Raw genomic sequence first — 23,005 nt, forward strand, 5'->3', positions numbered from 1 at the left:
GACACATTGGCTTTGCCAGTAGGAGGCCAGTGGAAAAAATCCACTTATCTAAGACCAAAATGTGTATCCATTCACCTAAAAACTCCACTTCTGGGGATTTGCCATAAGAAAATGTACATGGCATGCTCAAATATTTATGCACAAAAATGGTTATTACAAATAGTAGAAATAATCTAAGATCCAATAATAAGGGATTGTGGAAATACACTTATGATATTATCATGTGATTGAATACTGCATAGCTTTAGGAATCATCTTAAAGAATACTTACTATCAAGGGAGAATGTTAAAATATTTTTATTAAGTGAAAACAAGGTTGCAAAATAACATATAGCCAATTTTATAGGAAATCTAAAAGGCATGTATATAATCATGTGATTGAAAGGGTATATGTAGCAAAATGTTAACAGTGGTTACCCTGGATAAGTAAGGTTATTTTATGATTGATGTTTTCTACTTTCCACTTTGGTTCATTTTCAAAATTTTAATTGAACATATACATGGTCTGTCTGGTAAAAGTCCTCCCATTATTAATATAATGAGAATGGTTTACATGACATCTGTGTAATCTGGCAGCCAAGGAGAGTGGATTGGACTGTGTGTGAACAATGACAACTTCACTGTACTAGTCAGTGGGGGTGGTGGGCACTGCTGAGTGAGTACATGTTCTTGTGGCCATTGCATTCAAAGTGACTAAGCAAGCAGAACAACAAATCTAACATCAAATTTTGTGTTAAGCTTGAACATTTCTCCATGGAAACTATTTGGGTGATTCAGAAGGCTGCAGCTATTGGCAAATGGTGACTGGCAGCAGCATCATGACAACATGCCCACTCATGCATAACATATTATGCAGAGATTTTGGGGGAAACATCCAATCACCCAGGTGACTCAGCCCCCCTACAGCCCAGATTTGGAGCCCTGAAACTTCTGGCTTTTCCCAAAAGTAAAATTACCTTTGAAAAGGAAGAGATTTCAGACCTTCAGTGAGATTCAGGAAAATACGATGGGGAAGCTGATGGTGACTGGGAGAACTGTGTGAGGACCCAAGGTGCCTACTTTCAAGGGGACTGAGGAGTCACTGTCCTATGTACAATGTTTCTTGTATCTTGTATCTTCTTCAATAAATGTCTCTATTTTTCATATTGCATGTCTGGATACCTTCTGGACAGATCTCATATTACTTTTATAATTAGAAATATTTAATTTAGGAAAGTATACCCTGTTGAATTGTAGGTGTAATTCAACTTCTTCTTTTTAAGCAACTGTTCTGATAATAGTTCTTTTTAAAAAGATTTTGTTTATTTATTTTTAGAGAGAGGTGAAGGGAGGGTGAAAGAGAGGAAGAGAAACATCAATGTGTGGTTGCCTCTCACGTGGCTCCTACTAGAGACTTGGCCTGCAGCCCAGGCATGTGCCCTGAGTGGGAATCAAACCAATGCCCTTTTGGTTCATAGCCCATGCTCAATCCACTGAGCTAAACTAGCCAGGGCTCATAATAGTTCTTTATTGGCTTAATTTTAGATAGGCTAATAGGTATCTTTTAGGTTGGTCTCCTATTATTTAATCACAAATATTCTGATATATATCATGTGATTTTTAAAAATTCAGTCTTTATTTTGAAGTAAGAAGCATGGCATGTGTAGGTTGGACAAGTACCCTCTTCTATAAAATAGAGCTAATGCTACTGTCTATCCCATTGGCTCTTTGAGTTGTAAATGAAATCAATTTGTGGAAAAGACCTGGCTCATAGTACATATTCTGCAATTATTACTTACCATCATTAGCACAGCCAGAAACAATAATAGACATGATATCCTATATTCTATGTGATATTCTGATATCATGTCCATCATATTATTGTCTCTTCCTTTGCTTTCAGTGTTTAGCTCTGGTCATGTATGCAAAGAGCTGCAGATAGTTACACACCTAGTGGGCCTCCAAGTGGTAGGGTAGATATGAATGAATAGGTCCACCATTCAGCCATTATTACTCCCCATCTTTCTGAGAAAAACATTTTAAATTTTCAACTAAAAATAGATGAATCTGTTACCAAATGTATATGTATACAATGCTATTAAGTTCTGCTTAGGTTTTCATTTGACTTTATTTTAATGGGTAGTTGAAGGAAAGTGCTAACATCATGGCAAACTATTCTAAAGTCTGTTGATTTTTGTTGTTTTATAAGCTTGCCTTTTGGTACATCAGACTTTGCTCATTCATCAACTGAGTTAACAAAGTGAAAGCAATTTTGAATGACTCTACATTCCACTCAGATTCATACATTGGTGAAAAGGTGAATTAAGGAAGAGATGAGCCAGTACAAAAGGCACAGCTAACTATTTCAGTAAATGTTTTCCAAATCCACAGTAATACCCAGAAAATTCAGAGGAAGGCTGAATTTCAACTGTTAATAATTTTATATTATTTCAATGTTGCAATATTTCTAAATAAATACCAGGGTAAATTCTTATTAATTCCTTTATGGCATCCAACTACACAGAAATTAGTGGAAAATAAAAAGAATGTCTAATGACATTATTTTGGTGTTTTTTAATGAATAAATTGACATTCACAATCTTGGTTTGAAGGATATTTTTGCGTTTATGTTTTGCAGTTACCTCTTCATCAATAAAAATTATTGACTGGCAGTCCAGATTTATCACAGTAGTACAAATGTGCAAAGTTAAATGGATTTATTAAAATGCAAAACCTATACCCCTATGTAATTATTAGTGTATTAAGTCATAGGTAGAAACACATAATTCAATGGAATAAATTACTAATTCTGAATATTTTGTTATGGGAATTAGAATGACCAACTTTTAAGGGTATAAATTATTAAATGAAATAATTATTAAGTACCCTTTTCTTTTATTATGTTTATGGTACCAGGATATAATAATAAACAATATTTAAAGCATTAGAAATAGCAAGCTAAATTTAAATTTGTTTATACTAAGAATTTAGGACTTTTACCATCCCCTTATTTCTGATCTAGAAATAAAATCAAGAAGTACAGGGAAATCTAGTCCTGACTTGTGAACTTCAAGGTCGCTGGGCTATGCAAGCAGGATTATCTCCTATTTCGAAGCCATGTATTAAAACTTGTTTACTGATTTATTAATTCACATTCAGGCTGCCAACTGGAACTAATATAATTATCTCTCTAGAAATTTCACTTGGTCTAATTTATTTTAGATTTTGATTTACAAAATTATACTGGGAATTTAGGAAAATAAAAACTAATTACTCTCAATCATATTATACAGGTTTGCTGTTGTTGGGGAAGAACAAACTTTTCTCTACCCTCAGGTTTCTTCTGGCTTGTCTAATAATCAAATAGACATGACACAGATTAGAGAGAGAAAATAGCCAAATCTAATGCATGTATATGTATGTGAATCCTGCATGCATGAGAGCATCAGAGACCCCACGTGCACAAAAAGTTCAGGGACAGAAAGGGGATCGAGGTGTATATAACCTGATCTAGGGGTGAGGTAATGCACCCTGGGGCCTCAGTAGGTCACTACAGGAAGCGCACTTGTTCAATTACTAATTTGCCTTGACATATAGATAAGTGAAAAGTCATTTCTGGTGGTAACTCCTATCCAGACTCCCAGTTCAAATTCTTCTAGATAGTTAAGGTAGTGGGTGGAAGGCAGAGGTTTCTCTTGAGCCTGAAGCAAAAATTTCCTTTAGCTCAAACTAATCTGCATATCACAGAGACATATCTTTGGGTGAGTGCTTCTGTACCTCACACTACTATTTCCTAAAACATGGCAAGTGAGATATTCCAAATGAGCCTCGTAAATAAAAAAAAAAAATTACAATACTTTTTTTAAAATTTAAAATACTCAAATATTGCTTTGCTGGCCAAAAGGAAAGGGATTTTAAAAGGACAAACTAAAAATGAAAGCAGAAATTCCTGGAGGTAAAGAAAAGACAAAACTTGCTTTCACTCTGAAGAATCTTAAGCTTACCTTTGGAAGGGTGCCTGTTGCACAGATAAGAGGGTATAAAACCTAAAGCCCACGCAGGATGCTGATTAATCTTACAGGAGACATTTGCACAAAACTGAGACCCTTGTGTAAGGGTATAAAGGTAAAGAGAAAAGAACTCACAGTGCCAAAGGGGAGAGCAAGGGCATTTTCCAGTCTCATTTTTTTGTTCTGGAAAGAAGGAAATGCAATAATATAAAGATTCATATAAAAAAATCTTCAACCAGATTTCAGGTCCAAATTCATTATGTTAATATAAATGATTTAAATGAAGAATATAGTTTAGAATTGTCTAGGGTTGGTAGTGCTTCTAGGTAATTTCCAAACACAAACATATTTCCTCTCTGGAGAAATACAACTTCAAACAGGACCTTGAAGAATATTTTCATATCAAGTTCACAGAAATATGAGGGCAAAGTTAAAAAAATCTCAATCTCTCCCTGTCTCTCTCTCTCACACACACACACAAACACATACAGATTTAAAAGACCATAGGAGAGAGAGCCAGATAAAATAATTGACTTCACAATTACATTCAACATTCTAGACTATGTTAGACATGAATCTTAAAATAGTAAGATTGCTAAAAAAAATGTATAGTGACAATATAATTTCTACTGGAAGGAAAAATATGATAAAGAAAACCAAATTTTAATCTCAGACTACAAAAAATTAGTAAAGCAAAAAAAAAAAACCAGGAAAAAATATTCAGGTCAATAGGAAGCACTTAAAAAGATGGTAAATAAACCCAAAGAGTAGTAATCATAATAAATATAAATGGGATAAACTCTAAGGATATATTTCCCAAACTAACAGGAGAATGTCATGAGGAAAACAAGATTCTAACTCAAAAGAAGGCTAAAAATTCATTGAAAAAATCATTCAGCAAAAATAAAGAAGATGTCAAAAGAAAATAAGACTAGGATGATGCATGGGTCACTGGCCAGCAGTGATCACGGAATGCTGCGGATGGCTCATCAAAACGTGAGAAAAAACATGCACAGAGACAGACCAGTTTCTGTGGAGAAGTAGGGATGGAACAGCCACCCCCTCTAGTGGGGGGCACACCGATTTACTGCCCAAACCGGCTTTTATTGGGTTTGTTTTGCATAAGAATTCAGGTAAAGCACTTTACTCATTGCGAGGAAGTAAGGATCAAACGACAGGTAATGAGGAACTCTGAGGGTCTATTTTGAGTCAGGGTAAAAGAGCTGTAAGACTTTAAGGAACAAACTAACTTCCTCCTTGGACCCTTCTCATTCAACTGAGAGCATTCTAAACAAAGAAGGTTTCACAGGAATTTACATGTTCTTTCTTAGGCCTGATCACCAGGGGAGCCCACCCTTTTCAGCACAGGGCGGCACCACCCTGTCATTGTTTCAGGCTTAGGTGGAGCAAGGGAAGTAAGGCAGCCAAGAGATTAGGAGATTTTCTTGCAGAGCAGGAGGACTCGGACTTTGTCAAAGCCTAAGGGCGAGAGTCCATCACCCCCTTTTGCCATAATCCCCAAAGTCCTTTTGGGGGCCTCCTACTTGATCGTGCCTGTCTTAGGTCATTCCCCCCTTGGGGAACCTTACCCATCATTGGCTAACCGACCAAGCATTGGGGTTCAGTTATGAATGAAGCAGCAGAAGCAGCGCTCCTGCCAGGGAGATAAGCTTTTATCTCCTTGCTGGTTTATGGTCCAAGGCCACTCCCTCAGCCTTAGCTTTGGCCGGGGTTACAGCTTCTGATACCAGGCAGGGCAGTTCCCAACACTATGATACAAGTAAACCCAAACACAGCCCTAATCACAGTAAGTATAATTGAACTAAATTATAGTTAATTTAGTTCTGAAGTAAATCATAGTTAATGGAAATATTATCAATTTAGAGTAAAAGTCAAAATATCTGCTGTTTGTATAAAAAGATACCTCATTATGAAGACACACAATTTAAAAATTCAGAAAAAAGATAGCACCCCTCCAAAAAACTAAGCTGTGTTGTTATTGGACAATATTGATGTTTTAGGCAAAAAGCATTATTATATGAATAAGGTGCTAAATTTACTATAAAAATGAAAGCATTAAAATGATAAATGAATAAGTCCACTACATAGTAGAAGACTTGAAAACACATTTCTCCAGAAATTGATAGTTCAAGGAAATAAAATGAATATTAAAGAAATAGTACATTGCCACATCAGATGTAATTAACAGAGAATGATGTTCCCAATAACATCCAAGAATGATGTTAAAGACAAGGAGCTGGACACACTCGGTGTTGGTTATGTTATCATTCCCAACTGATCTGTATTACCTGTACTATATCTCTTTTCCATACATGTGAAGATCTGTCTCTATTTGCATTGAGATGATACTAGCGTAATTATTTTAGTTTTCTAGTAAAAGTGATAGTAAGGACGTATCTCTATCTTGCTTTTCTTCTTTAAAACTTTTTTATTGGTAAAAGTATTCATTTTCTACATTGATTTTAAAAACATAAAATCACCCTGGCTGGTGTAGCTCAGTGGATTGAGCACAAGCTGCGAACCAAAGTGTCCCAGGTTCGATTCCCAGCCAGGGTACATTCCTGGGTTGCAGGCCATAACCCCCAGCAACCGCACATTGATGTTTCTCTCTCTCTCTCTCTCTCTCTCTCTCTCTCTCTCTCCCTCTCCCTCCCTTCCCTCCCTAAAAATAAATAAATAAAATCTTAAAAAAAAAAGAACATAAAATCAAGTCCCGTGGAATTTGTCTTGATCTTGTTTGGAATTGCACTGAGACTATAAATTACTTTTTACTGCTATTGGAACTTGAATCTCATTTTATATTATATTTTATAATGGAAGATCACTGATACTATTTTTAGTTATTATTTCTAACAATATAGATTGAATTCTTTAGTATAGATATAGAATTCTTTAGATTGAATTTGTTTTTTTCCTAATTAAACAATCATGTGTTCAGAAAATATGGCATATGTCCAGTTTTATTTTCTCCACTTACATTTTTGTAACTCTTTAATTTTCTTATCATTTTGAAATGGTCAAAGCCACCAATATCAAGTTCAATAGAATATTGATAGCAGACATCTTGTTCTCTTTCTGACTTCAATGCCAATGTCTGTTATGTTTCCTATGAATTTTTGTAAGGTGTTTTCTTCTAGGATGTAGTAATTCTCTTCTAATTCTGTTTTCTTATTTTGTAAACATAAATGTTGAATTGGTCAAATGTATTTTTCTATTGGGTTGGCCAAAATATTCACTGGTTTTTAAGTAAAAATAAAAGACATTTTTCATTTTCACCACTAACTATTGAACAATGTTTTCACCATTTTGTTCCTCTACCTTCTGCCATCTTTCAGACAACTTTACAATTTCATCCTCCCAAAACTTTTTATCTTTTTGAGTAAAGAACTGATTCAGGTGCTTTTTGCAGTCTTCCAAGGAATTGAAATGGTTTCCATTAAGAGAATTTTTTAAAGACTGAAGTAAATGGAAATCTGAAGGTGCATTGTCTGGTGAATACAGCAGATGAATCAGAACATCCCAGCCAAGCTGTAACACAGTTTTTGACTGGTCATCAAAGAAGCACGTGGTCTTGTGTTATCCCGATGGAAGATTATGAATTTTCTGTTGTCTAATTCTGGACTCTTTTCCTCAAGTGCTACTTTCAGTTGGTCTTGTTGGGACCAGTACTTGTTGGAATCAATCATTTGGTTTACCAGAAGGAGCTCGTGATGAAGGATTCTCTTCCAATCACATGATGTATACGATGTATACATTACCTTCTTTGGATGAAGACTGGCCTGTGGTGTGGTTGGTGGTGGTTCATTTTGCTTGCCATAATCTCCTCCATTCCACATTTCTGTAAGGTATCCACATTTCATTGCTTCATAATTTGTTTTAAAAAACAGAACATTTTCGTTACATTTAATTAAGTAGAGTCACATGCAGAAATAAGGTCCAGAAGGGTTTTTTGCTTAATTTATGTGGAACCCAAACATCAAAGAGATTAACATGACCAATCTGGTGCAAATGATTTTCAGTGCTTGATTTGTATATTTTGAATATGATGACTATTGCTCGTGTGGTATAATGTTGATTTTTCTCAGGTAACGTCTTGATGTGATAGCTATCAACTTCAACTGGTGTACCCGATCATGGAGCATTGTCCAGCCAGAAATCTCCAGCCTGCAACTTTGACACATTCAATCAGTCCCAGCACCTTCTCCACACACTGCACAAATCTTTTTTGCATTGAGTTGCATTTTACCTTACCTTTCGTTCTAAAAGGTAAAACATTTTAGCATAATATGCTAAAAATGTTTACTTTCATCTTTAATATTAAAATGGCTACACAAAAACTCACCAGTTTTGATAATTTTTTAAATGCATGCTGATATGACAGCTGTCAAAATACAATCTAACAAAATTGTTTCAAATGAAGTTAAAGACAACTAAGCAATACTCTAGCCATCTTATGGGAAAAAACAAACAGATTTTCTGGCCCAGCCCAATGTCTACTGAGGTTGTTACATGGGTTTATTGTTGATTTGAGACAATGCTATCTTATATTAATATTCAATTACCCTTATGGCATAATCAAACTAAACATGTGTGTATGTGTGTGTGAGCATTTAAGGCACTACCAACTATGACTAGCTGCTATTAAAATTTTTTGAGATATGCTCATAAAAGATATTGATTTTTAATTTTATTTTCCCTCTTTCTTTACTGTCCTTACACTATCTTGGCATTAAGGATATATTAGGCACATACAATTAATTGGAGAATGTTCTGTCTTGGGAATACTTCGATATCATTTCTTGCGTATTTTATGAAAACTACCTCTTTGGATAAAAAATAAGTAAATAAATATGTGTGTGGACATATTTATTGTATACACATAGACTTATAATAAGTAAATAAATATGTACATATATATATATTTACAAAATCAAGTTCTATACTTTTTACTGGTTTATTCAGTTTTTCTACTTATTATTGAATTATTATGGAAAAAACAAAGAGTTCACATGTTCTCACATAAAAATCCTAATTCTATTTTAAAGGGACAATAGCAGAATTAGTTTGAGGAAAATTAATTGGCTGCCTCATTTCTTATATGTAATGGATAATCTAAATACCATAGTTCTGTCAAGGCCTTTTATAGTTTCTCTTTTGTGTTTTATGCTTGTTCAATTTCTGATAGAGTTTGTTAAAAATTGTTACCATGTTTGTGGATTTTTAAATTTCTACTTATAATTCAAGCAGATTTTGAATTTTACATTTTGGGCCTATATTGTTAAGTACACACAATATATGGTTCTTTTTCTTCTTGGAAGATTATTTATTTTATGATTATATGGCAAACTATTCCTATTAATTTTTTTGCTTAAAAGTCTATTTCCATGATATCAAAATTAATATTGCTTCATAAAATTTGTAACTTTTTAACCCCTTTATTTTCAAACTTTTTATGTGGTTATGTTTGAAGCATGGTGCTTGTAAGTGGAATGTAGCATGCTCACTCTCTCTCTCTCTCTATACACACACACACACACACACACACACACACATTCAGCTATATTTTATACAGAGAGACGTATATTCTATATTATATACAAGGTCTGTCCAGAAGGTATTCAGCCATGTAATATAAAAAATAAAGATATTTACTGAAGAAGATACACGAAACATTGTACATAGGACAATGACACCTCAGTCCCCTTCAGAGTAGGCACCTTGGGACCTCATATAGTTCTTCCAATTGCCATCAGCTGCCCTGTCCTATTTTCCTACATCTCATTAACATTCTGAAATCTCTTCCCTTTCAAAGCTGATTTTAGTTTTGGGAAAAGCCAGAAATCCCAAAACACCAAATCTGGTCTGTAGTGGGGCTGGGTGATTTGATGTTCACCAAAAAACTCTGAGCAAAATGTGATGCATGAGCAGGCATGTTGTCATGATGAAGCTGCCAATCACCAGTTGCCCATGGCTGTGGACTTCTGAATCATCTGAATAGTTTCCGTGGAGGAATGTTCAAGCTTAACACAAAATCTGATGCATATTCATTGCTCTACTCACTGAGTCATATTCAATATGACAGTCACACAGTGCACATGCTTACTCAATGATGTCTACTGCCTCCACTGACTAGTACAGTGAAGTTGTCATTGTCCCAACATACACACACACATTCCAGGCCCCTCTCCTTAGCTGCTAGGTTACATGGATGTCACTCAAACCATTCTTATTACATTAACAATGGCTGGACTGCTTGCAGACAGGCATTGTGTGTATGTGTGTGTCTACATTTTTTCCTGTATGTATCTGGCAGCTAAAATTGTCATTTTGTTTAATCCTAAATTAGCATAAATAACTAAAATTTTTAATTCAAATATATAATTTTTTAGTATTTTTGTTTCCCAACCATATAACAATGGAGAACTTAGTATGATTTGCTCAGTGAACAATGCCTGAATATCCTCATTTTGTTATTTTAACTAAGAATTTTAATTTCCCTTCTTAAAACACAAAACTATTATTTTAAGATATAGTTAATTAAATTTACTAGAATATTTTTTGTTATTTCCAGTAGTCATCTTTTTCCCCCTATTTTCCCTACCTTAACTCCTTGTTCACTTTTGTTTTGATAAAATAGATGGTTTGGTTTTCTTTCAAAGAATGGCTAGTGAGTAAATGATCTTAGATATTGTGTCTGAAACCATCTTTATTTTGCTTACATTCTTGAATAATAAATATAAATCTTATGTTGACAATTTTCTTTTTTTCTTCCATCACTGGATATGATTTTGCAATGCATTGTCAAAGATAAAAAGTATGCCTTCTATCTGACTATCAATTGTAATTTGTCTTTTTTGCTCTGGTAGCTTTCAAAAGTGTCACTTCTGTGCCAGATGCTGTACAGCATCAGTAGACTGTGTCTATGTATGGATGTTACTAGCAAGTCAGAGTGCATTTCAGATCCGAGGGCTCATGCTTTTCTTCAGTTCTGGAAAAGTTCAAGTGGTTATCTTTTCAAATGTTATGTCTCTCTCTGTCAGTGTCCCCTGTTAGATGAGTGCTTTAGTGTTTCAGTCCACCCTCTGTATTTCTTCTCTGCTTTGTGGTGCTTGTTTTTCCTCTGAACTGGGCTCTGAATGAGTTCTCCCTTCTGCTCCCCTTTCTAGCCATTCTGCAGTTGTTTCGACTTCTTTGTTAATCATGTGTCTTGCATTTCATTATAATGGCATTGCTTTTCATTTGTAGTATATTTGAATGATCTTTTTAATATTCTTAATTTATTTCTTAAGGATTTCCAATTTTTTTAAAAATTTTAAGTGTAAAGGGAGCTACGACTCCTTTTTGCCTAGAAAATCTTCAACATATTTAAAATGTGCCCAATTAAAAAAATGAACTCAAATTAATTAAAATGAATTCACATTCTAATTATTGATTTTCTTGGCTGTCTTTTAACATTCTATTTCTTTGTGTGTTTTAGAACTTCCCTATCTCTCTCTCTCTCTTTCTCTCCTCCCTCCTCATTTCCTCTATCTCTCTCTTTCTCCCAATTTGCCACATTCTGCCACACTTCCCTGCTGACCTTCTGATCCTCTGTTTCACAACCAGGTCGTAGAATGACGATATGTCATTCCGGGCCAGTGATAATATTGGAAATATTAGATCCTTCGCAAAACCAGTGAATAGTTTAGTTCAGCCTCCTGCCACAGGTTGTATTATCTTTTCGTTTATTTTCTAGTCACAAAACATCAGGCTCTCATACTGTTTTACATTTGCCTTCCATTTCTGGTCAATGTAGATATTTATTTTGAGTGAATGTGGCTAGGTTATTTTGATATCTTTATACTTTATTTGTATTTATGAAGGATCAGGGGAGTTTATTAAAGGAAATACCCTCTGCACAATTTTGAGCTATGTATCTGTTTATTAGTCTCATTGTTCATTCTTCTTTTTTAGATATTTGAAATATAGTTTATTCTGACTGTGAATGAAGGGGAATGGGAATGACAGTAACAAACAAGGTTTCAGCACTGAATATTGTCATGTGACTGCAGTCTTATATTTGAAATTCAATAAGAAAACAACTGCATTCCAAAAGAACTAAATATGCAGGGTCCAAAATGAAGGTATTTTTTATGTGTCACATTCACTCCAAAGCCCATTCATCTCCTTCAGCATCCCAAAGATCAAGCACATGTTCTGCTTTGCTATAAAATAAAGTAGCAAAATGCTGGACCATTGACACCATGAAACAGTTGCATATAAAACTCGACTTCTGATGCTGGGCTCCAGTTTCCCTTTCTCACTGGTAATCATCCTCATCTGCAAGAACAATGGTCTGAGCAACCTCTAGGTCATGCTCATCTTTCCTGCCAGAGCTGGGCCCATGGCAACCTCAGGTGGGGCAGAGCAGGAAAAGCGACAAACTCTAAGTTAGGGTCTCCAGATAATTTTCTGGAAAGCCAGAGGAAGGGCTTTGCAAAATTGTACTTACTTTTGCAGAAATGTCATAGTATTGATGGTTCTTCTTTCAGTGAAAAACAACGATTTTGACTTAATTTTCCTGTCCTTAATATCCACATTGCTGCCGTACAATACAATGGGGATGTTTTAACACATTCATTCCAGATCTCTATGCCAGTTAGGCACGTTCTTACAAGTAACTCTAGAAGTTACTGGGCTTGAATGTAATAGCCATCTCTCAGTCCACCAAATTTGTGTGTCAGGAGAAGTTAAAGAGTTGAGAACTTAAAGAGAAATGAAAGAGAACTTAAGGAGTCCTCTGTTGGTAGCTACATACTTCTTTTCAAATTCACCAGTCAGATGACATTTCACAAATGTAGTTTTTTCAGTCCCACCATCATCACCCAACACAAATTTGAACTGAACTTGGGGCTCCCTTTGAGCAGCATCCCAGGGCCCATTTTAGTATTCACTCTTCACTTGTGCTTTCCCGACCCGATGTATATATTGTCTCCTTGATATTGTGGTAATATTTGAAAATTCTTTCAAAATGTCCTTTCAGACTTTTCAAAGACCTGTTGAAAGTCTTGCAGCTGGTATTTAAAGCTCCTTTTAAATTTGTTCAGCCTCAAGCTATTAAATTGTAAACCTTGGCCACTGTCCTGGCAGTAGTTCTGTTACCGTTGAGTCACTATTGCACCACTTCTTGGTCCTCTGCACTTTGTTCTGTGCCATATTCTACTCTTATCTTACGTTCTTCCTTTCTGATGGGCATCTTCCCCAAAATACAGCATTTCTAAAAAATTTTAACCACAAAACTATAGATCCCATTTTAAGGACTCTCTATTCTAGCCACCCTACAACAGGATTCTTAATTTTAGGGAATGTGTCCTTGCTAAGAATGACAAGATTTCATCACAGTTATTCAAACTTTGGCAATTGCTATTGGTGCCTTACCCATGTCTCTTAGTATTCACTCAAAATGCTGAAATTTGCTTTTTGCAAACACACACGACTCTCCCCTTGTGGGCGTTTCATGGGTGCAGTGGCTTGATTGACTCCAAATGCAGTACAAAGCAAAAGTGCTGGATTGTTCATGCAGCTAGAAGTGGCCCTCAGAAATATTGGATGAGATGTGGTGACTATCACAGGCTCCTGTCCCTCATTTGGGATAACTCCAAAGTATATTCTACACCTTCTCCCATAGTCCCTCAGGGACATTCAGTTTCAGACACTCCCAGTGATGATTTACTTGTGTTGTATCTTTTATTTCCTTCCTTTCCTTCTTTTCTCTTCACCCTTTTATAGGCATTTACCTGGGTCATTTCCCAATCCACATTATTCTATATTCTAATCCCTTTTTCGGGGTTTGCTTCTGGGGTATTTCAAACTCAGGTATCAACCATCTTGCTTATGTGCTATATTTAACTGGTGTTCATCCATTCCTATTTGATTTCATGACAGACACTGACAGCACATTTGGCTATCCCTCCTGAATGCTTTAGTTTGCTCTTTCTACACATACCCTCTTTCTATGTGCCAAACTACTCACCTGCACCTTCAGTGTAGTTTCCCTATTTTTGCAAAAGGGACAAGATTCTAGCTGTGCCCTTTAGAAAAATTCTTCCTTATCTATGCTTAGGGCCTGGCAAAAATCTCTTGTTGATCAAACTTTAGTCCAGCTCCTCTGCATGCTTTTCCCAGCAAGGCCTTAACTTTTGGACTTCCATGTTCTTCTTTGCATTGCCCACTTTTAGCAAGAACCCTGCTAAGCCAGTTTAGCCAGAATCCCCTACTCTCAGTACTTTATTATCCTTGATATCAGGTCAGCTTCTTCATCTTCCACCATCTCCCAGGTGATAGCTGGGGTATCTCAGTGTGGTCATCCAGCCTGTCTTCCCCACAGATCTTGTGAGGTCAGTTTACCTAGAATTCTTCCTTATGTAACCCATGTATTTCTTCTTAGTAATTTTTTTACCCACTGATCATCCCTCATCTCCCACTCCAGCTCCTTGGCTATAAATGTTATACTTGGAATTGAGTCCATTTCTTTGTAGAGGTTTCTTTCCCTCTATTTGAGTAGTTCTGAGTAAAATGTCTTTACCACTTTAATTACTGTCTAGGTCTGGTATTCTTTAACACACTGTTTCTTTTGGCCTTTTTTCCCTTTCTCTCTCTCTTTTTAAATACTACAAGCTTGTGATAAAAAAACAAAAACAGACTCACAGTGTAGTCTTTATAACCCATGTTTGCAGTTTGGAGCAGGCATAGACAAACTTTAAACTTTTTCTTCCCACATGGACTCTGTGAGTTCATTTTGTACTGGTAAAGGTGTAATTGCATGGTGTGTTTAGAGGATAGAAAACTACACCTGTTTGCTTGACTTCAGAGTGGTGGATGGTATGGTTGGAAGGTAAGTTTATAGGGTTGAGAAGCAGTGGCATCTTGTATTACTCCTTCTTCCTCCACCTCATTTTGTATAGTGATAAAGTGATTATTTAATGTTTAAAATGATAAATATTTGTAAATGTAATCTGGATACATAACTAACTTTTATAATACTACAACTGGAAGAAACTTTCTAGTTTCCTCTTTTTTTGGGTCTCCATTATTTCCATTTTTTTCAGCAGGGAAGTCACATCGATTTTTTCCTATAGAAAGAAGGCTAAAAAATGCCCCCAAATCTTAGACAATTTAATTTTTATAATCAGCCAGCTAAATGGATATTATTCAGAAGCAAAGGCACCACTGAGAAAATTCTGGAGCATTTAAACCTAATTTATGTTTAATCTCTCAATAGGCAAATATTGATACTGGGTACTAAAATCTATAAAATGAAAGAGAATGCTTTTCATGGCTTTTGAACAAAGCCACTACAATCACTTTGCCAGTTATTTCTTTTCATCTCTTTGAATTGGCTTATTGTTTTAGGCCTTTTCCCTCACTCAGAGGCAATTTAATCAGAAAAGGAGTTTTTGTTTGTATATTCTGTTGAAGAATCTGAAGCATGTTTCCTTGGAAACTTTGATTGTCTAGAACAGTCATTTACATAAACGATGTTTTCATCAGAGCTAACGTTTCCAGAGGAAGGGGAATATTAGTAGTCGGCCACCCATAAAGCATGAATAAAACTAAGATGTGTTTATGCTGAGAATCATTATGATTGACAGAACTTGTTTGCCTTCATCGACAACATGAAATAATGACACACACACATAAACTTGCCAAAGTGTGCTCTAGGTTACACGTTCTATACAGTATATAAAAATATTCATCCTACTCAACTTAGGTCTTACAGGTGAAAAGTTAACTGAAATAATTGTTTGAAGTGGAATATAAGAAAAATTTTAACATTTTATTCTACATTAAAACAAGTGACTTTATATTTATTTGTCAATGGGTTTCCAAGACCTTTGCTTTGATGGGTCAGCTGAGAGAAATTGTACTGTTTCTTTTTTTAAAGATTTTATTTATTTTTAGAGAGGTGGGGGAGGGAAGGAGAAAGAAAAGAAGAGAAACATCAGTTAGTTTCCCCCAGCCAAGAACTGAACCCCCAACCCAGGCATATGCCCTGACTGGGAATCAAACTGGTGACTTTTTGCTTTGCAGGATGATGCCCAACCACGTGAGCCACACCAGCCAGGGCTGTACTTCTTCTTACTAATATAATCACCTGTGTAATGTAGCCTGTAATTTCTAATTTTTTTTCCAGAGATTATGTTGGTGACCCACAATTACAGAATCTTTCAAAGCATTTAACTTAAATTACATAGCATATCAATCATCAATGACATCATCAACTTGCATATAATTTATTTACTTATCTGATTGTAGTAAAAAGTACAACTGGCACAAACAAGAAATTCAGCTGAATATTGGTAAGCACACAGGTCTACTGGTAGGAGTGCATACTCAGAATTTGCTGAACACTACCTGGGAGAAACTTTTATCTCTCACACTCTGTGACTAGGCCTAAAATTAAACTGACACAAGGCAGATTAACAGGAGAAAATCACACATTCTGAAAAATATTTTTACATGCACATGGGAGTTTTCAAAAGGAAAATAAAGGCTTACACAAGCTTTTAGGCTTAGAAGCTCATACATCTTTCTAAACAAAGAAAAATTAATCGTGAGGATGTGACTAGACAATGCACCAAGGCAAGGGCGACAGTGCTACTGTGACTAGGAAATATACAGAAGAAATTAATGGAAAAAAGTTTTTTTTTCCCAGTAGGTTTGCTTATACAGGTCGGATTTGGTGTCTGGTAATAAGAATGCTCTTTTCTTCCTGGTAGAGGAAGGACTCCATTGTCACGGGAAACTTTATGACCTGCTTGTAGGTAGAAAAGAGCAGGAGTGATCAGAAAGCTTTTCCTGCATCTTCTATTTCTCATTTGCCTTTAGCTCAAAACAATCAATATGTCAGAGTGGCATATTTTTGGGTGCATGCTCTGAACACCTTCAGTAGTTAGGTGTATCAAGCTGTGTGTTTCGCTGTGGTGATACAAGAGAAGATAAAACAGATGAGAATCCCGGCCGGCTCCAAGAAGTACCATAGATTAGTAAATAAGCAGTTTAGTAAATAACTATAACAAACCAGAGTTGTCCTCTGTCTGAATACCTTTCCACATTCACAACCTACCTGTGGTCCTTTCCTCGCCTGAAGTCCCCAGTGTTGAAGTGAAAACTTATGGCCCTTCCTACACTCAATGCATTCAAAGGGCTTTTCTCCAGGTTGAACTCTTTGGAGGTGAAAAGATATATGATCTATCTGAAGACATGACCAATCTCTTCCTTTACTTTTCTATCAGTCATGACTTTTTTTCTTTCTTCAAGCAAAGTATTTATTCTGTCTGAAGATTTTCTCCAGCATTAGTGCTTTGAGCAGAAGTTTAAGGACACTTAAATAGTAGTCAGCAGCATTCAGGACGCAGTGACATTTGTCAGGATTTTTATGGTAGAAATGGAGAGAGTAGCTTGCTGTGTTGAGCCAGTCAAGAAGACCGAGTGCCCCTCATATATTTGTTATTACATTATGATTATTGGGGCAAGGAGTACAATTAAGTATGCTATCACCTTTTCTTTTTTTTTTGATTGGCACACTGAATGTTTTCTCCCAGAAAAAAATAAATGCTGTGGCTTTTAGCCTATTTAAATAGATCACTATCAATTTATCTAAACAGTAATATTTTAATACTAAGGGCTATGTTTATTTATAACTACTTTTGTCAGTACCACAAGCCAACTTTCCAAACATTTTCTTTTCAGTGACAGGTTTATTAAACCTATTCAGTACTTTTCTTTTATGCCATATTATCACACAGTGTTTCAGAAATAAGTCAAGAAGAAAGTTAGAATAAATATTTTATTTTACCTTGTGAACAAAAGAAAGAAAGACTATGGATCCTTTTAAGTAAAGACAAACACTAAACGTACATAATGTGATCATTCATTAAAATACTCCTGCTGTGTCAGTAAATAAAACACTATTTTTCCAACTCTGCCTCTTCCTATTTCTTTACCAAAACAGACTCAATGTAATTGTGGTCTTCCTTTTGTTGCTATTGTGATTTCCTATGAAGCAATTTTAGGCAAAGCAAAATCGCTGGTATGTGTGGGAATTAATTGGTGGGACAGTCTTGGATTCAGTAAGAAACAGAAGGAACATGCTGTGTGATGTCTCTTGATCTTTTTTCATTTTGGGTCATACTGAGTTAATGTCAATTCTCCTGTTTTTTGAAAATATTTCATAATATTTTCAACTTGATGCTGAACTTTTTCTCCATGTGTTTTATTTTTTGAAAAAATTTTAAAGATTTTATTTATTTATTTTTAGAGAAGGAAGGGAGGGAGAAAGAGAGAGAGAGAGAAAGATACATCAATGTGCGGTTGCTGGGGGCCGTGGCCTGCAACCCAGGCATGTGCCCTGACTGGGAATTGAACCTGCAACACTTTGGTTCACAGCCCGCGCTCGGTCCACTGAGCTATGCCAGCCAGGGTCTTATTTTTTATTTTTATTGTTTTAATTGTTTGTTTGTATTGTATTTTTTCATTGCCATTTGTCCCCCTTATACCTCCTCACCCTTGCAATCACCACACTGTTGTCCATGCCCATGAGTCCTTTTTCTTTTTTGCTTGATCCCTCTTCCCCCTTAACCCACTCCCCATAGCTCTCAGCCTACTCTATCTATGTGTTTGTCTATATTTTGCTTGCTAATTCACTTTATTCATTAGATTCCACATATGAATGAGATCATGTGGTATTTGTCTTTCTCTGACTGGCTTATTTCAATTAGCATAATATTCTCCAGTAGTAATAAAATGTTCAGTAAAACACTAAGTGGCAGGCACACTTCTAAGCATTTAGGATATATCAATAAGTAAAACATCAAGGACTCTTGACCTCTTGGAACTCCCCTTCTAGCAGGGAAGATGTACAATAAAAAACGAACATAAGAAGTAAGTGAATTATAGTATGTTAGATGAGAAGCACTGTGGGAAAGGAAGCAGAGGAGAACAGGAGAGGTGGGAGCATTAAGGGAACGGTGGAGTTGGGTAAGTACCCTTTGGAAGGTGATATTGGGCAAAAACATGAAAGAGCAAGGAAGTCAGGTTTGTAGGTATGGTGGGGAGAGGAAACTAGTCGAGTCTCTGCGTAGACATGTACCCGGTGTGTGGGGGCGGATGGAAAGGGGCCCAGGAGGCAGGAGCTGAGTGACTGAAGTGGCTGTTAGAAAGGGAGGTCAAAGCAGTACAGTCATCTTGTATCAACACTTTAAAAGGATAACTCTGTGTTCTGTGCTGAGAATAAAATATATCTGACCAGAGAATAAAGTAGAAAGAACAGTTGGGAGACTATTGAAATAAAACAGTTGAGAAATGACAGTGATTCAGGCCCTAGATTTTGCCTGGTAGGATTATGGACATCTTTTTAAGGCAGAGCCCTTGAATCTTTTTTTTGAAAAATAGTCTGATCCTAGCTGGTGTGGCTCAGTGGACTGAGCACCAGCCTGCAGACCAAGAGGTTGCCAGCATTAGATTCCCGGTTGGGGCACATATCTGGGATGTGGGTCAAGGCCCTGGCTTGGGGTGTGTGGGAGGCAACTGATTAATATTTCTCTCCCTCTCTCTCTTCCTCCCTTCCTCTCTCTCTAAAAATAAATAAATAAAATATTTTTTAAAAAGTAGTCTTTTTTTGCATAAGATAGAAATCATACATGGGAAAGATTCTACCATTGCTTTGTAATATTTCTAGGTATAATTTATTACTCTTTCTTATTACAAAATAAGTGTTGAAAGTCTATCTGGTTTATACTCACTCCAAAAAACTCATTTTTTAAAAAAGTTGGAGAGATAGGTGCTAGGAGTGATATATTCAGGTTATTTGTAGATTAGTTTTTAAGATGAGCTTGGTTCTCCTATGGTGTATCATTTCTTAGTGCCTTGAACATAAACATATCTACTAATTATAGAAATACTGTAATTTATGCCAAATTTTAATTTTAAAATTTATTTTACAAATAAACACCATTATTTAAAAAGGTGATATACATATACATATCATATAATTCCAGTTTTTTAAAATGAGCCTTCCTAAACTAATAATAACTTTATTTCTTTTCTCTTATTACCAAGTTATTTGAAATGAGGAGGCTGGTATTTTGAAATGTTTGCAGATATAGCTTACATTTTCCCCCATTTCTCTAAGTGCCGGTTCTTGTCAGAAATTGAAAAACAACCTATTTAACATCGTTGTCAAAATCATTCAACTTCACATAATGCTACTCTTTAATCTTTGACTCCCTCTTTTAAGAAGGTACTTGTGTTTTCTTTTTCCTCCTTTACCCTAATTTCTATTTGAGTAGGTTATTTTCTTTCTAAACAATTGAAAATTATGTCATAACTAGTTTATTGCCTTCTATTGACATAAAGGCATGTTCAAATTTTTTAGGTTGTAAAAAATGGTGTGAAAATGGAAAAGACAGAGATGAAAATGATTAAAATGAATACAAGAAAAAGGTGTGTAGTGTAGTGGTAAAATCCAGCCATCTTCCTTGATCGAAATCTGTCCTGAATGTCTTTTACATCAGCTTGAATTTGGCAGATACTGACAGTTGAAAAATAACTCATTGAAAGCTTCTTTTTTTTTTTTTCAGTTTGAGTACTGATTAGCTCATTTCTTCTGGCAAATCTGAATTCTCTTTATTGGATTTTTAGGCAGCTATCTCAGCTTGTCATAGACAACATAGCTTTCAAATAATAGGAATGGAGAGAAAAAGATCTCACAATAAATATTCTCATTCCTCAATTTGATTCTATTCACTTAGGGGTTTCTTTCTTTTTTTTTCCTTAGATTGATTTCAGTTGGTAAATACCACTCACAATTTCTCTCTCTACCCAAACTTTCTCCTCACTTGGAGGCTATATACCCATTTGCCTACAATTAATGATGCCCAAACTGAACTCCTAATCTGCTCATCTTCCTATAATGCCACTGTTTCCAAACCCCATAAAAGTCATCTTTATCTTAAATGATAGCATGAATCTTGCTGTGTTCCCAGTTGCTGTGTTCCCAAAATGTGGATTCATCTTCGACTCCTGTTTTTCTCCCTTATCTCACATTCAGTCATCAGACAACCATGTTAGCAGTAATTTCGAAGTATATATACTATCTAACCCCTTCTCTTTCTTAACCACCATGTACAGACTAGACATTTTTAACAGACTTCTAAATGGCTTCCTACTTCTTGCAGTTTCTTCCCATTGCAACAAGTAAGTGATCCATTTAAAACATAATTAATTTTATGTCACTTCTCTACTAAAAACCTGCATTTGTTCCCATTTCAATTTGAGTAAAAACCAGAGTCCCTACATAACCTGGCCTATGGTTACCTCTCTTACAGAAAAACAGTGTTCAAGATCCACCAGCAGAAGAGGCCTAATAAACACATGGATCTCAGATGAACATGCTGAGGAGCTCATTTTATGATTCAAAAATCAAAGGAATCTTAATAAAACTATAAACTAGATGCTACTTATCTCAGTACCTGGGCAGAGAGAACAAAAATCCTCTGTAGAGAAAGTAATTATTATCTGGAGCTGCAATTTTGACATACAATATGTGCTATTTCATTGATACTAGACATTATAAGATAGGATCATACAATCAGAAATAAAGAGGAAAAAAGAGACAATAGAAACAGATTCACAGGTGATGTAGTAATCAGAGTTAGTAGTTAAGAACATTAACATAACAATAATGAATACATTAAAGAAAACAGAGGAAAGTACAGGGGTGAAAAGATGCAAAGTTAGAGAATGTTATAAAATTAGAAATTGGAAAAAAATGACATAATAGGGCTAAAATTAAGAACTCTGTAAGAATGGAAATAGAAGACATAATTCAATTAAAAAAAATCCAGTTTGAATCCTTGAAAGAGAAGTATCACCAGAGACATATGAAAACAGATGAATAGGATCTAGAGTTCTAGAAAGAGGGAGAAAATGTGACAGAGAAAATATTTGAGTAGACAATGACCAAGAATTATGTAAAGTTGATGGAAGGCTTGAAGAGAATCTCTACTGGATTATTTCTAGCAGAACACATATACAAAGAAATCATACCCAGACATGTTGGAGGAAAGCCATAAGAATTGAAAACAAATAGAAAATCTTAAAAACAATAAAAGTAAAATAGGCCCTTTATTTTCAAAGCCTTGCAACTACTTACTCAGTGGGAATGATTGTAGCCAGAAATCAATGGAATGACATCTGAAAAACACTAGAGAAGACATGCCTACATGAATTTTATATCAAGCAAAATAATCCTCCAAAAATGTAGACAAAATAATTAATGACATTTACAGACAAACAAAAAGTGAGAAGTCACTGCCAGCAGTTCTGAAGAAACAGATATTTAGGAAATTCCTCAGAATAGCAGAAGGAAAATAATTCCAGATAGAGTTGTGAAAATTCGCAAGGTGAAATAAATATGTGGGAAATTTCAAACCTATACTGTTTATACAAAACAGCAATAATAGTAATGATTTATGGAGCTTAAAATATGTGGAGTTAAAATATACAATACAAAATATACGAAGGGGTAATAATCAAGTTTAATATTTACATTTTCATTTTTTCTAACTTCTTTTCCTAGAGCTGCAAGCTGGGTGACTTCCAATGTGTTGCTGCTGATAGCTTTACTAAACATTTTGCCGTGCATAATACAGTCATCCATCTTTCCCATTTCTCATCAGTTTCCTCGCTGTCTGCTGCCTGATCACTAAATCAATGTTACTCAGGCAAAGTGTTTGTGAAAAGAAGTCCCCCACTTCAGATTACTAATACCTGCATTAGTTTAGATAATATGAGTATAGATAATACTCATGCCGCACAAATTCTCAAACCACACAAACACAAGAGAGTTTTGGTTGGTTTATGTGACTGAAGATTGTTTACTGCTCAATTACAATCCAATGTACATGCCCTTGTTGATAATTAGCCTTGTATCAGTGATTGCATCTTGTTTCCAC

General features: G+C 35.5%; 1 pseudogene; it reads right to left on the reverse strand.

The window, feature by feature from the left end:
- Positions 1–12,309: 12,309 nt before the first annotated feature.
- Positions 12,310–12,923, reverse strand: LOC123821853 (annotated as a pseudogene).
- Positions 12,924–23,005: the final 10,082 nt, after the last annotated feature.

The sequence above is a fragment of the Phyllostomus hastatus genome, unplaced genomic scaffold, assembly GCF_019186645.2.
Source record: "Phyllostomus hastatus isolate PE091 unplaced genomic scaffold, TTU_PhHast_1.1 phas_contig_40, whole genome shotgun sequence".
NCBI classification, from domain to species: domain Eukaryota; kingdom Metazoa; phylum Chordata; class Mammalia; order Chiroptera; family Phyllostomidae; genus Phyllostomus; species Phyllostomus hastatus.